This window comes from Mastomys coucha, unplaced genomic scaffold, assembly GCF_008632895.1.
Source record: "Mastomys coucha isolate ucsf_1 unplaced genomic scaffold, UCSF_Mcou_1 pScaffold22, whole genome shotgun sequence".
NCBI lineage: Eukaryota > Metazoa > Chordata > Mammalia > Rodentia > Muridae > Mastomys > Mastomys coucha.
The window spans coordinates 148,916,530-148,932,952 of NW_022196905.1; the positions used below are offsets into that span (position 1 = coordinate 148,916,530).

Here is a 16,423-nt window from a genome sequence, read left to right on the forward strand (position 1 = left end):
AGAGAGAGAGAGAAAGAACATAATCAACAGAACCAAGTGTAATTTGGCCTCACAAGAACCAGGCTAGACTACCACAGCAAGCCCTGGATATACTAACACACCTGAAGAGCAAGATTCTGACTTTAAATCCCATCTCATGAAGATGACAAAGGCCTTTCAGAAGGATATAAATAATTCTCTTACAGAAACACAGGAGCATTTTCTGGGTATATGCTCGGGAGTGGTATAGATGGGTCCTCTTGTAGTACTTTGTACAATTTCCTGAGGAAATGCCAAACTCATTTCCAGAGTGCTTGTACCAGCTTGTAATTCCACCAGCAATGAAGGAGTGTTCCTCTTTCTCTGCAACCTCACCCCCATCTATTGTCACCTGTGTTTTTGATCTTAGCCATTGTGACTGGTATGAGGTAGAATCTCAGGGTTGTTTTGATTTGCATTTCCCTGATGACTAAGAATGTTGAACATTTTTTTAGGTGCTTCTCAGCCATTCAGTATTTCTCAGCTGAGAATTCTTTGGCTCTGTGTCCCACTTTTAATAGGGTTATTTGGTTCTCTGGAGACTAACTTCTTGAGTTCTTTGTATATATTGGATATTAGCCCTCTATCAGGTATAGGATTGGTAAAGATCTTTCCCAATCTGTTGGTTAGCATTTTGTCCTATTGGCAGTGTCCTTTGCCTTACAGAAGCTTTTCAATTTTATGAGGTCCCATTTGTCAGTTTTGATCTTAGAGCATAAGCTATTGGTGTTTTGTTCAGGAAAATTTCCCCTGTGCCCACGAGCTCAAGGTTCTTCCCCACTTTCTTTTTTTTTTTTTTTGTTTTTTCAAGACATATTTTCTCTGTGTATCCCTGGATATCCTGGAACTCACTCTGTAGACCAGGCTGGCCTCAAACACAGAAATCTGCCTGCCTTTGCTGGGATTAAAGACATGCAACACCACTGCCTGGCTCTCTTCCTAACTTTCTTTTCTATTAGTTTCAGTGTATGTGGTTTTATGTGGAGTACCTTGATCCACTTGGACTTGAGCTTTATACAAGGAGATAGGAATGGATTGATTTGCATTCTTCTACATGCTAACTGCCGGTTGAGCCAGCAACATTTGTTGAAAATGTCATTTTTTCCACTGTATGGTTTTAGCTCCTTTGTCAAAGATCAAGTGACCATAGGTGTGTAGATTCATTTCTGGTGTAATAATACCATGCAGTTTTTTTTTTATCAAAATTGCTCTGTAATACAGCTTAAGGTCAGGGATGGTGATTCCACCAGAAGTTCTTTTATTGTTGAGAATATTTTTCACTATCCTAGGTTTTTGGTTATTCCAGATGAATTTGTAAATTGCTCTTTCCAAGTCTCTGAAGAATTGAGTTGGAATTTTGATGGGGATTGCACTGAATCTGCAGATTGCTTTCAGCAAGATGGTCATTTTTAATATATCAATCCCGCCAATCCATGAGCATGGGAGATCTTTCCATCTTCTGAGATCTTCTTCAATTTCTTTCTTCAGAGACTTGAATAAGGACACATGTTCCACTATGTTCATAGCAGCTGTACTGGCTGGTTTTTTGTGTCAACTTGACACAGGCTAGAGTTATCACAGAGGATGGACTTTCAGTTGGGGAAGTGCCTCCATGAGATCCAGCTGTGGGGCATTTTCTCAATTAGTGATCAAGGTGGGAAGGCTCAATGTGGGTGGTGCCATCCCTGAGCCGGAAGTCTTGGTTTCTATAAGAGAGCAGGCTGAGCAGGCTAGGGGAAGCAAGCCAGTAAGGAACATCCCTCCATGGCCTCTGCATCAGCTCCTGCTTCCTGACCTGCTTGAGTTCCAGTCCTGACTTCCTTTGGTGATGAACAGCCATGTGGAAGTAAGCCAAATAAACCCTTTCCTCCCCAACTTGCTTCTTGGACATGATGTTTGTGCAGGAATAGAAACCCTGACTAAGACTAATTGGTACCAGCATAGTGCGGTATTCCTGTGACAACCTGACCATGTTTTGGGGAGGACTGTGGAAGAACTTTGGAACTTTGAGCTAGAAGAGCCACTGGCTGTTAAGAACTCTGTGGGATGTTCTGTAGGAGCTTGGAAGATCATGTTGAGAACAGTGCAGAGATGGAGGCCTGGGTTGTGAAATTTCAGAGGGAAGATTAAAAACTTTTATCAGGGCCATTTTGTTTTGATTGTGAAGATTCTGTAGTTTTGGTTTGCTGGGCTGAAGAATCAGTTGTAATTAACAAGATACCAGAACTACTAAAGAGAAAACTTTACATTACTGGGACTATTGATGCTGGTTAGCTGGAGCTAAGAAATTAGAGGTGATTAAGAAAACACCAGCATCACTGAGGTGACATCTTCTGGGAAGTATTTTCTGAGAGCACAAAGTGGCTGTGTTCCAGAGATAGCCAAGGTTGTACTTGGTGCTGCAGCAGGACTTGGTAATGTATAAGAGTCACCCAGCTTTGGCTGTTACTTCTTAGTTCTTGGACTGTTCTCAGGACACTGGTATGAATAGTTCAACTACCTGTCAATGGGTGTCTGAATGTCTTCAACTATACCTCCAGGCACCCCACTGGGATGTCTCCTGGAAAATCTCAAATCTTTGAAGCTAATGCCTGACTTGAAGGCATCAAAATTAATATATCTCTGAAATAAGGTCTGCATTAAGTATCAACTAGATGGGAGTTCAAAATGGCCACTTAATGGTACCCTAGATTCAACTATTTTAAGTGATCTTAATGCATACTGCCAGCGAACTGGTAAATAAAAAGAGGTTCCCCATGTCCAAGCATTTATCAATCTCTGTTCCAATCCCTCCTTGTGCCCTTCTTCTTCCCTAACTCAACTTCTCTAAGCCATGAAATCTACACAACCTTTGCTAGATGACACTACAATGCTAGATCCAGCTAATGAACCACCCCCTTTTAACCACAGACCTGTCTCCATGCCACTGAAAACCCAAACTGCTGCCTCAGTTTCTCTTCCTCACCAGGATGCCCCAGAGCCTGCTATCTCTACCTCTCCAGACCCCTCCATTCTTCTGTGCTAGCTTTGGGCCACTCCAAATGCCCCACACTGACAGCTACCTTCACTCCTTCTGTCACCTGCTCTAAGGCTATAGCCAAAACCCTAAGTCCTTCCTCCCCAGAGACACCTGACCTAGCAACAGTCCTACCTCTAAGGGAAGTTGCTAGAGTAGATGGTCTTGTCAGAGTACATGTTCCGTTCTTGCTTAGTGAACTTTCCCAAATAGAAAACAGGGTGTGGTCCTATCCTTCTAACTCTTCCAAGTTTATTAAAGAGCTCCAGTATATCACTCAATCTTACAGCTTGACTTTCCATGATGTTCATATGATTCTTACTAATAACTTACTTCCTGAGGAACACAGACAAGTCTGGGAAGAGGCAAGAGTGCATGCAGATGGAATTCACCAAACAGACAGTGCATACCCAATTGGCTCTGAGACAGTGCCGGACCAGGATCCCCGATGGAATTACAATTCTGCAGATAGTATTTTAGCTAGGGACAGGTTCATTACATGCCTTCTGGCCGGTCTTAGAAAAGTGGCCTTAAAGCCAGTAAATTTTGAAAAACTCCAAGAGGTTGTCCAAGACAAGCAGGAGAATCCATCTCAATTTTTAGAATGCCTTACGAAGGTTTTATTACAGCATACCAATCTGAACCCTGAAAACCCACAAGGTAAGCAACTTCTGGTGACCTACTTCTTTTCCCAGAGCTACCCCGACATAAGAGCTAAACTTAAGAAACTGGAAAGGGGACCTCTAACTCCACAAGCAGAAGTCTTAGTGCTGGCCTTCAAAGTGTACCATGGGAGAGATGATAAAGTCCACAAACAAAAATACCATATGCTGGCAAAGGCTGTATGACCAACCCCAGCCATTACCCTGGACTCATGGTCTCCTAAGACTCAGAGACCATCAGGTACCTGCTATAATGTGGTAAAAAAAAAAAGTCATTGGGCAAAAGACTGCCCTAACTTCTGCAAGCCAAGAGGGCCATGCCCTAGGTGCCATCAAGAGGGACATTGGGCTGTTGATTGCCCTCATGTTACGCAGAATCAGGGGACATCATTCCCAGATAACCCTCCAACTGATCTCCTAGGCTTGGCTATGGCTGACTGAGGAGGCCTGAGCTCCCCTGATTTGACCATTGCCATCACTAGCAGGGAGCCCTGGGTAGATATTGTGGTATCTGGGTAGTCCATTCCCTTCCTCTTGGACACTGGAGCCGCTTACTCAGTCCTGACGGAGTTTTGGAGACCCACTTCTCCTCGTTTTCCTATTGTCAGGGTAGGAGGGCAACCTTACTTCCCTTTCCAGACCCCACCACTTAGTTGTATTTTAGGGGTGTACCTCTCACCCATTCCTTTTTGGTAGTGCCAACATGTCCTGTCCCCTTATTGGGAAGGGATCTTCTAGCTAGGCTGGGAGCCTCTATTTCCTTTGCTCCCCACATTTGCCTAAACCCAGGCTCGCTAGCAGTTCCTCTGCTCCTTCTCCTAGCCAGCCAACCTACTAACACTAACATACTGTATTCTTTACCAGCTTCTCAGGTAGATCCCCTAGTCTGGGATGTCCAGAAACCTTCTGTTGCTAAACACCATTCTCCTGTTGTCATCCAATTACTGGACTCTACCAAATATATAATCCAAGCTCAATACCCTCTCTCTCTACAGCCTACTCCTGAGGACTTAAGCTTCTTAAAATCTATCACTGCATCTACAAAATCTGTCAGAAGTCTGACCCCAATTCAAGGTATCATAGCACCCCTTTTCCTACCCATCAGGCTAGAGGTTCCCTTCCTGGAACTCACTGGCAACTTGACTTTACCCACATGCCCACTGTCAGGCATGCCAAGTACCTCCTGGTCTTGGTGGACACTTTGGTGGGTAGAGGCATTTCCCACAACTAACAAAAGGGCTCAAACAGTCTCTGATCTCCTTCTCCAAGAGATCATCCCCCGGTTTGGTGTCCCATCCTCTCTCCAATCAGACAATTGTCCTGGATTTATTTCCCAAGTTTCTCCAATCCTATCTATGGCCCTAGATATCCCCTGGCATTTTCACATTTCTTATCACCCTCAATCTTCTGGTAAGGTAGAAAGAACTAATTGCTCCTTAAAAACCACTCTTGTTAAGCTGTCACAGGAACTTCAACTTGATTGGATAAAATGTCTACCTCTGGCTCTTTTCAGGTTAAGAGCTCTCCCAAAGCGACCTCTCCTCATCTCTCCCTTTGAACCCATATATGGACGTCCAGTCCTAACTCCTGGTCTTTCACCTAAATGCTCTCCCCTCCCAGACCATCTACTTACCCCATTACTTTGCCACCTCCATTCTCTCCTATGGAACTTTGCTGATCACCATCTACCTCAGCCATACACTGTCTCCTGTTCACTACCTGTCAACATTGGAGACCAAGTCCTTCTATCCCCTCCAGGTCATCAGCCCTCACCTCTCTCTCTCAAATAGCAGGGACCTTTTAAAGTAATTCTTGTAACCCCTACAACTGCTAAACTCGAGGGACTCTGTCATTGGGTCCATCTGTCTCACCTCAAACCTTTCATTCCTCCACCTAAAAATTAGTCTTGTTCATACACATCAATCTTAACAGGGCCATCCTCTGTTAAACTCCAGAGGACAATGAGACCTCTCACCTTGTCCTCAATCCCAGAAAATGAGACTTCACTTCGGCAGCTGAGCTGGACCTCACTGGATTAGACATGGGTTTCTCATCCTCCCCCTGCTGTTCATTTCTATCCAGGGTAACCCTTATATCTGGAGATTCAAGATTCAAGAAACCCCCACAGATAACAAAGTCTTTCCAAATAGGGTCAGGAAACTGCTCCATAGCCGGATGCCAGGAACAAATCCAAATTGCTATCATCCCTGTATCTGTAATCCTATCTAAATATTATGATCTCTATACTTGTCTTCTCTTTGACCAGACAAAAGATTATTGTAGAAAATGGCCAGATGAATATGGGGGCTGCCCATATTGGTCTTGTCAAATACATATGCTAGGATCATGGATCAATCATTTCTTCTATCAACATTGCAAGACACTCTTTCTACATACAAGACCTATGTGATTCCAGGTGGGAGACAAAAGTTGTTGGTAAGCTCTATCGTAAAAATCAGCCCGGGGCCCCAGTAAGTACCATCCTTATTCAGAGAAAGTATGTCTCAATTGCCCAGCCCCTAGATATCTGAAAAGCAGGGGAGATAATCAAACACTCCTCTGAGGTCCTTATCTCTTTGACATCACCCCTCATAAATGGCACTACCTTGTCATTTCACTTTTTACTTCAGACCTTGACCTCGGCATACCAACTCCTTAATGTCCCCAGACCTGGACGCTTTAAGGATTGCTGGTTATGTATATCCCCTGGAACTAACTCACAATTGTCACTTACAGTGTCTATAGTGATACTGCCAAGTAACGTTACCTCACCCTTTGTCAGCTGCCCTGGCTCCAGTGTCGCTATGACTTCATACCTTACCTTTGTCCCTCTCTTTGGCATGGCAACCTGTTTTAAGGCCTCTGGAATTCATTCAGTGGGAATGCTGAGCTCCCTACACTGCAATAGAACCATAACCCTTGATATATCATCTCTGCCACAATGCTCTACAATCTAAAACAACACATCAATTCTTTGTTGTACTCAGGCATATCATTGCCTACCTGCTAGCTGGTCAGGAGTTTGCACATTAGTACTTCTTTTCCCTGAACTGGGAGTAATTCAGGGAAATGAGCCCCTGCCAATTCCAGCTGTAGATATGATAGCTGCCCAGCATAAGAGGGCAGCTCAAGTTGTGCCACTTTTGGTTGCTACGGGAATAGCCATAGGTGTTGGTATTGGAGTTGCAGGGATAACAACTTCCATGACCCAATATAATACATTCACTTCTCAGTTTCAAAGCGATTTTCAAAAAAGTGTCTGAAACTGTGCTTACTATCCAAAAACAGACCAATTCTTTGGCAGCCATGGTGCTTCAGAACATATGGGGACTAGATATCCTGACAGCTAAAGAAGGTGGTCTTTGCCTATTCCAAGAAGAATGCTGCTTCTATGTCAACCAATCTGGGATACTCCTGTTACAGGATTACCAGCCGCTGCCCACAGATGAGCCACTGTCTACAGAGGAACCTGATGTGAACGTTTACCAAGTGGACCCTGATGGTGAAAGCCAGCTACCCCCCATTGACAATGCCCCTAGACAGCAGGAAGTAGCTTAAGAGACACAACGCTCTCATCCCCTTTTCACCATCGGCTTCCCCTTCCCTTTTTCTTTCCTTCTCTTTATAATATCAAAAAGGGAGGTATGTTAACATCCAAAGCCCGTGGTGACTCATGGGCGGGTCTCAGAGACCTGTTGCCAGAGCAACAGCTGCATTCCCAGAATCCATTGGGCTCACCTCCCACCTTTACCTGTGGCCACTAAGAACACACACATACACACACACACACACACACACACACACACACACACACACACACACACACACATATTACATATATATATATATGTATATATATATATATATATATATATATACATATATATATATATGTATATATATGTATATATATATACATACAGGAAACATTCCTCCATCTTGCTCGCTCTCTTCCTCTTTCCATGATACTGCTCCCTCTCTCCCTCTCAATTAAACCTCTTACACGTGGAACTGTTTGGGCCTAGTGTGTGGTATATCCTGATGCAACCCACCGTTCTAACACATCAATGTGTGAGTACAATGTAGCTGTACAGATGGCCATGAGCCATCATGTGTGTGTTTGCTGTTGAATTCAGGAACTCTGCCAGCTCCAGCTAGCTCTGGCGTAATTTACTGCAGCTGTCTTCGGATGCACCAGAAGAGGGCATCCGATCTCATTATGGGTGGTTGTGAGCCACCATGTAGTTGCTGGGATCTAAACTCAGGACCTTCAGCAGAGCAGTCAGTGCTCTTACCCACTGAGACATCTCACCAGCCCCAGAAAGATGACTTGAAGTGTATAATAAAGCTGAATATAAACAAGCAAGCAAGAAACCATGCATGTAATTAATTTCTCTGTGTTCTTGACAGTGGGTGAAATGTGATTGGCCAATAGAGATTCCTGCTGTCTTAGTTTCCCTGACCTGATGGACTGAAAGCTACAATTGTGAGTGAAAACTAACCCTTCTCCTATAACTTTATTTTTGTCAGGACATTTTAACATAGCAACAGAAGTTAAAGTAAATTAAAGCTGATGGAGAGTTAGATAGGTTTAGATGGGAAAATTAGTTAAAAAGAAAAATGAGTATATGTGGTTATCTTAGTCAGGGTTTCTATTCCTGCACAAACATCACGACTAAGAAGCAAGTTGGGGAGGAAAGACTTTATTCATCTTACATTCCCACATTGCTGTTCATCACTAAAGGAAGTCAGGACTAGAACTCAAGCAGGTCAGGAAACAAGAGCTTATGCAGAGGCCATGGAGGGATGTTACTTACTGGCTTGCTTCCCCTGGCTTGCTCAGCTTGCTTTCTTATAGAACCCAAGACTACCAGCCTAAGGATGGTACCACCCACAAGGGGCTCTCCCCAAATTGATCACTAATTGAGAAAATGTCTTACAGCTGGTTCTCATGGAGGCAGTTCCTCACCTGAAGCTCCTTTTTCTGTAATAACTTCAGCTTGTGTCAAGTTGACATAAGACCAGCCAGTACAATTGACCCCTTGTCAACTTGACACACAACTACATCACTATTAAGCCTCAACCCTTATTTTCTTATTCATCCCCAAGATCTAAATAACTTTAAAAGTCCCACAGCCTTTACAAATTTTTAAAATTTCAATCCCTTTAAAATATCCAATCTCTTTTAAAATTCAAAGTCTTTTTACAATTAAAAGTCTCTTAACTGTGGGCTCCACTAAAATTCTTTCTTCCTTCAAGAGGGAAAAATATCAGGGCACAGTAACAATCAAAAGCAAAATCAAACTCAAACTGCTCAATATCTGGGATCCATTCATTATCTAGATTCCTTCAAGAATCCAGAAGATTCTTGTGTCATTTCTTCAGCCCTGCCCTTTGTAGCACACACCTTGTCTTCTAGGCTCTAGATGCCTGTACTCCACTGCTGCTGCTGTTCTTGGTGGTCATTCATGGTACTAGTTTCTTCAAAACACTGCTATCTTCCACTGTAACTAGGCTTCACCAATAGCCTCTCATAGGCTTTCTTCATGGTACCAAGCCTCAACTTCTTTGCATTACTCCTTCAAGTCCTGGGTCATCAATTACAACTAAGATTGTACCTTCACCAATGATCCTTCCATTGCCTCTCACAGTTGCTCTTCAGAATCCCTTCATGCCTTCAAAACCAGTACCACCTGGGTGACTCTTGCACATTACTAAGTCCTGCTGCAGCACCAGTTACAAACTTGGCTATCTCTGGAACACAGCCTCTTTGTGCTCTCAGTAAACACTTCCCAGAAGATGTCACCTCAATGATACTGGTTTCTCTCTCTCTTTTTAGTAGATGTTTTCTTTATTTACATGGCAAATTTTATCCCCTCTGAAAACCCCCCTATCCCATCTTCCCCTCCCTGCTCACTAGCCCATCTACTCCCTCTTCCCTGTCCTGGCATTCCTCTACACTGGGGCATCAAGCCTTCACAAGACCAAGGGCCTCTCCTCTCATTGATGTTCTACAAGGCCTTCCTCTGCTATATATGTGGCTGGAGCCATGGGTCCCTCCATGTGTACATTTTGCTTGGTCATTTAGACTCTGGGAGCTCTGGGGGTACTGGTTGGTTCATATTGTTGTTCCTCCTATGGGGCTGCAAACCCCTTTAGCTCCTTGGGTCCTTTCTCTTGCTCCTCCATTAGGGACCTTGTACTCAGTCCAATGGATAGCTGTGAACATCCACTTATGTATTTGTTACACTGTATTTTGCCCTGGCAGAGCCTCTCAGGAGACAGCTATACTAGCCTCCTGTCAGTAAGCACTTGTTGGCAACCACAATAGCGTCTGGGTTTGGTAACTGTGTATGGGATGGATCCCTAGGTGGGACAGTCACTGGATGTCATTTCCTTCAGTTTCTGACCCAAACTTTGTCTCTGTATTTCCTACCATGGGCATTTTGATACCCCTTCTAAGAAGGACGGAAGTACTCAGACTGTGGTCTTCCTTCTTCTTGAGCTTCACATGGTCTGTGAATTGTATCTTCTTAATCACCACTTATTACTTAGCTCCAGCTAACCAGCATCAATAATCCTAGTAATACAAAAGTTTTCACTTTACTAGTTCTGGCATCTTGTTAATCACAGGTAACCAGCCCCAGCTAATCAAAACCACAGAATATTCACAATCAAAATAGCAATGGCCCTAATAAGAGTCTTTAATCTTCCATCTGAAATTTCATAATCCAGGCCTCCATCTTCTGCACTGTTCTCAACATTTATCTTCCAAGCTCCTACAGACCATCCCACAGAGCTCTTAACACTGAATGGATTTTCTAGCCCAAAGTTCCAAAGTCCTTCCACAGTCCTCCCCAAAATGTGGTCAAGTTGTCACAGGAATACCTCACTATGCTGGTACTAATTTGTCTTAGTCAGGGTTACTACTCCTCCACAAACATCATGACCAAGAAGTGAGTTGGGGAGTAACATCTTACATTCCCACATTGCTGTTCATCACTAAAGGAAATCAGGACTGGAACTCAAGCAGGTCAGAAAGCAGGAGTTTATGTAGAGGCCATGGAAGGATGTTATCTATTGGCTTGCTTCTCCTGGCTTGCTCAGCTTGCTTTCTTATAGAACCCAAGACTATCAGTCCAGGGATGGTACAACCCACAATTGATCACTAATTGAGAAAATACTTTACAGCTGGTTCTCATGGAGGTATTTCCTCACCTGAATCTCCTTTCTCTGTGGTAACTCCAGCTTGTGTCAAGTTGACACAAAAATAGCTAGTACACTGGTCTTAGAAAATAGGAGACACTTGTTTTTCACATTCAAGAGTAAAAGAAAAGCAGACATACAAAAGATGCTGACTCAGGAAGTGTAAGCACAGATGGATTTGGAGTGGTAGTAATATTTTATTTGCCCATTTATGAATTTGTTCTTTAAGTTTTATACAATATTTTAGAAGATGAAAGCAAATTAGTATTAAAGCCAATTTAAAGTCTGTAAAACCCTAGAATTATCACAAAACAAAACATTCACAACATCTAAAAGTAGCCTTGACTTCCTTGGATAGTGTTTAATAATCTAAAGATTATGTATATGCTGTATGTAATAACTATAAAATTTTGAGTTCATAGAATCATGAAGTCAGACATAGATATCATAGACATGAGTTAAGATTTGGAAAACATCAGGCCCTTTTAAGTTTGTTTTAAATTCTGTTATAACCAAAAGATTTCTGTAGAATTAGTTAGACTACATGCTGCTGTATTTGCCCTGCCTTGATATCCTGAAGCTTGCCATAAACATGGTTGCTGACAGCAAGGTAAATGTGTGTTTCATGGTTCTGGAAGCCAGAATGTTGAAGTCAAAGTATAGCAGATTGTTTGGTGCTTTGCTGCTTGTCTTGCTTGCTTCATAACTTCAACCTTCCTCTCGTTTTTTTTTTTTTTTTCAACTGGCTGCTGTTCTATAAACATGTCTCCTCTCTGTAAGCATACTTGTAATAGGCTTAGAGTCTGTTTGGACAATATAAAATAATCTATCCTTCAATAATTTAATTAAATTCATAATAGTCCTTAAAATGCCATTATTTTTAATGACACCAACCCAGACACAAAACTTTCAACCTGCAATTTGTCTCACTTGCAAGTTGTGTAGAGACAGGTACCTATCATAATCATTAATCAGAGAGGCTTCACCCAGCAACTGATGGAAACAGCTGCACAGATACACCAGATAAAGATTAGGTGGAATTTGAAGAATTCGGGGGGGGGGGAAGGAAGAATTGTAGGAGACAGAGGAATCAAACCCCCCTCAAAAAAAAAAAAAAAAACCCTGCAGAAGCAACTAAACTGTGCTCATAGTGGTTCAGAGACTGAACTGCCAACAAGAAAATATGCATGGGACTGACCTAGACCCTCCTTACATATATATATATATATAAAGAGCTTGTACTTCTTGTGAGACTACTAAAAGCAGTAGTGGGATTTGTCTCTGATACTCTTGCCTGGCTTTCGGATCCTTTCCTACTACTGGACTGCCTTGTCTAGTCTCAATAGAAGATGTTCCTAGTCTTACTTTAACTTGATATGCTAAGTGTGGTATTTATTGATGGGAGGCCACCCCTTTTCTGAAGAGAATGGAAGAAGGAGTAGATGAGGATGGGGAGAAGGACTAAGAGGAGAGGACAGAGGGAAAGCTGTGGTCAGTATGTAAATTAAATTATTACACTACTACAGATGATGACCTTTATTTATTTTATAACACCCATGCTCAGTCTGTTTTCTGATCTATATTTACTAGTATTGCAACCCAGAGGAATCAAGTAAGTCGGAACTGACCAATTACATGATCTCATCTTTGTTGTCACTGCAGACTCTCTGCACTAAAAAGCTTATGATTAAAAGGAAGGTTCTGAGTTATCTATACAAAGTGAGATGGTGCCTAAAGTGATGAAGTGGCATGTTAGAAAAAGCATCTAAATATTCCCAGTGTACTGGCTTTCTTCCAAAGCATATAACAAATTTAAATATATACCTTTGCTTTGATAGTATTTATTTTCATGTTTTACTGATATTTCTCTAAGTTTCTACTAAAGATACATGCTCAATTCTTATTATGACTTATGTGACAAATATTTATAGCTAATTTTTATTGAAATTGTGCTATAAGTTTTTAAAAAATTTGTAATTTTTCCTCAGTTCCAGGCAATATTATTTTCATAATTAATTATAAAATAGGCATATTTAGTCATCTAACTCTAGAAACAATCTTGGGAAAATAATTTGAACAGATATTAAAAAGTAAAGTGAGTCCCTGTTATTACTGTACAATTACCTCAAGTATATAATTCAAATATCACTATGGTATTTTTACTGCACGTTAGAATTCATGTAAGTGAAGTTATAAAGAGTAGAAGGATGAATTCTATAGTGGACAATAAGTTAATACAAATCTATTTGCATATCAGACTTTTAAGTGCTTTATAGGCTGAAACACATTGGGTTCATAGACAAAGTGCTATTTCTACTTGGGTCAATGAAACATGGGTTTATTCAAATATTCGCCAGAATTCAATCTATCTGAAGCCCAAGGAAATGTCACTGAATGTAAGAGCTGTAACTGCCTGTGGAGTCAATCATCTTGCAGACTGGAATGGATTTCTAGTAAGTTTTCTCTTCTCATTTCAGGAAGAGGCGGCAAGCAACATGAAAAAATGAAAAATGCAGGGTAGCATGCACTGACATCCCATAACCTATTACACAAAGATATCTGTCACATCTATAGGCATGTGGATGAATGTCCAACTCTTGGTATCCTGATATCCCCATCCATTTTCAACTATCTGGCAAGCCTGAGGCATGCTGGATGGACAGTCTTCTAGGAGTGGATTTTTGATGCTATTAAAAATTTTGCATAATATCATAACTGACCTGAGCCTCTAGGATTCTTTTGGATTAAAGAAGGGAAAACATAAAATAAGGAGAAGGAAACTAGAGAATGATGGTGTGAAATGCATATAGGCTATAGATTCATTTTAGAAATGTTTGAATATGGAGATAAGGTTTGTTTAAGAGAATCATATGCTGAAATTTCTCTTCTAACCCTAGGTATATTAAGGTAGGAATTAGTTGCATCATGAGGCAGAAAATAATTTGAAAAGGATTAAGTTTTTCAAATAAATTTTTCTTTGATTTTTGGGAGGTATAAAACTTTATTGAGGAAAATGTTCTAATGTACATTTAATTATTATAATATAGATTTAAGTAGGTAAGTCAAAGATAAAATAAGGAGGGAAGGAAAAAATGAAGAGGGGGAAAGAGACAGGGAGAAGAGAGAGATAGAGGGAGAAAACACTAGACTAGTCATGAGTTACTCTTTTTGTCATTAAATATAAGTAGAGTTTAGGGACAGGCTGACATTTCTTTCATCATTTGCTAACATTTTCATTTTGAAGATAGTCAACCAAATTATATTTTAAAGCAGTATAAATTCTGCACCAATGCCTAAGGAAAACATTCTATTGAGAGTAAAGATAGATATGGGCACATTTTCCAACATTGTCCATTGTAGCTGCAAGCTGACCTGGGCTCCATGAAATTCCAAAGTGACCCAGAGAGCTGCCACTGTTCTGTTCCACTGGAGATTTAATACATGAATGATTTCGGGGGGGGGGAGGGTTCTGGATAAATGGTTACCGTGTGGTAAATATCAAACACTAATATCTAGATCTATAACTTCCTGAGTCCATTTGTACTCTTTCATTGGTAACAAAGAATAAGCAGAGATGGACTTGGTGAGAGCAAAGCACAGAATGTAAAAAATGTGCATATATACATACCCCCACACAGAAAAACTCAGGAACTTGGAGCTAAGAACTATGGTTTTCAGGAAATGCATATACATGCAGCTACAAGAGATGACTGGAAGATATTTGACAACATCAATTTGCTATGAATCTTAAGGCAAGCATGAAGACAAAAGTGACATATTCATTAATTAGGGGAATGTATATACAGAAAGCTACTGTTCTGTACAAGTGGGATATGTTGGTAATAGAACATAGTGAGAAAGGCCTTGGAAATTCAGATGGATATCAAATTAAAATATGTTGAAAAATATATAAAAGTTTTGGAGTCTATGTTTACTTATAAACAGTTATAAAACTGAATATAATAGCTAAATACAGAAGACAGCCAAGAAGCCAGCCAGCCAATCAGCCAGCAATGGCGATCCCAGTTCCCCAAATGAATTAAGCCAACAACAGGATTTCAATGTAGACAAAGTATATAAATCTATATTTTTCCCCAACCTTTATGTGAGTATACAGCCTTGCAAATTTTACTTCAACATTGTGTGACAGCCTATAGAAAGAGCCAGTAATTATGTGCTGGACTTCACCAACAGAAACTGATGTTTTTGTTTTAATCCACAAAATCTACAGTAGGTCTTGTACAAGTGAGTAACATAATAATGCACATCAATAGAAATAACCCTTAAATTTGAAGATAAAAGACAACACAATCTGTTACCTGGGGGGTAACAATGAAAACAACAATATCCCAGGGAGTGATGTCAGACAAAAAAAAATGACAGTGTTAGATTGCTTGTCCTTTGCAGTGTTACACCTGGGGAAATGGCAGAGCCATCTAGGAACATACTCTTCCAAGGGCCAAACGCACAATGTCTAAATGTGACTATGTGTGAAGGCAGGGCAAGAACAGCTCTCTCCCTGAGATACACAATGGAAAGTATGAATCTAGCACCAGACAGCTGAGAGATAGATAGAAAAGCAGAGACAAGGAGAAAAATCCAAGAACCTCAAGCTGAAAGAGGAATAGATATCATGAAAAAGGAAAGAAACAAACAAACAAAATCAAAACTAACAACAACAAAACTCATAATGAATTATAGCAAAATAGGAACAACTGGAAGAATTGGAAGGCTCTATCCCATTCTGGGTAGACCTAGTAACAATCAGCTCAGCACTTTTCAAATTTAGATAAATGTATAACTACTTTTTACTGGCCTGTCCTACTCACATTTAGTACATTTCAACAAATGAATGATAACATATACTGAAAGATGTCATGAGCATTACCTAAAATTGATTGTACAGACTGGGTTATTTCAAATGAGGTACTGTGAAAACTTTGGATGTCTCACTGATACGTAGCATTTATCTGTTTACAACGTGAACAAGACAGAGATTTGATCATATTCTTAAGTTCCACTGAATAAATCTATGCACTTTCTTTGGTTGGTCTTACTACCTCAAGTCAGTATACATTATCAAAGAGTGCCTTTCTTAATAGAAACTAGTTTTAAGGATGACTTCAAGCTGCATGTGGTGTCACAAGCCTACATACCTGTGGACTCCCTCCCCAAAGCCCGGACAGTAAACAACTACCACTTTGGCCCCAGCACAGCAGCTGCCCGCTTGTTGAGCGAAACCTGGCTCCAGTTACATTCAGAAGCTCCACCCACACAGAGTAACAAGGAAGTCACTGATTAGACTGTTACACTGACGTATTTTGGGGGAAGGGTTTTTGCCCCAGGTATTTTACCTGTTGGGGGAACAAAGGAGACTTAAAATTCAAGATGACTGAGTGACCAGAACTTGTGTTGTCTAATATTTATCTTCCCACGTGGGTAAGGTACAGTATGGCTAGCCTACCTCTTCTTATCTCTTTCAATCTCTTCCTATTTCTTACTCCTATTACCAGAAGAACCC

The 16,423-nt window shown here is 41.0% G+C and overlaps 1 long non-coding RNA gene across 1 annotated transcript; it reads left to right on the forward strand.

Moving 5' to 3' along the window:
- Window positions 1-8,102: 8,102 nt before the first annotated feature.
- LOC116071111 lies at window positions 8,103-13,621 on the forward strand. The gene is made up of 2 exons (XR_004110713.1): window positions 8,103-8,182; window positions 13,380-13,621. It is a non-coding gene; the product is annotated as an uncharacterized LOC116071111 (long non-coding RNA).
- The last annotated feature ends 2,802 nt before the right edge of the window (window positions 13,622-16,423 follow it).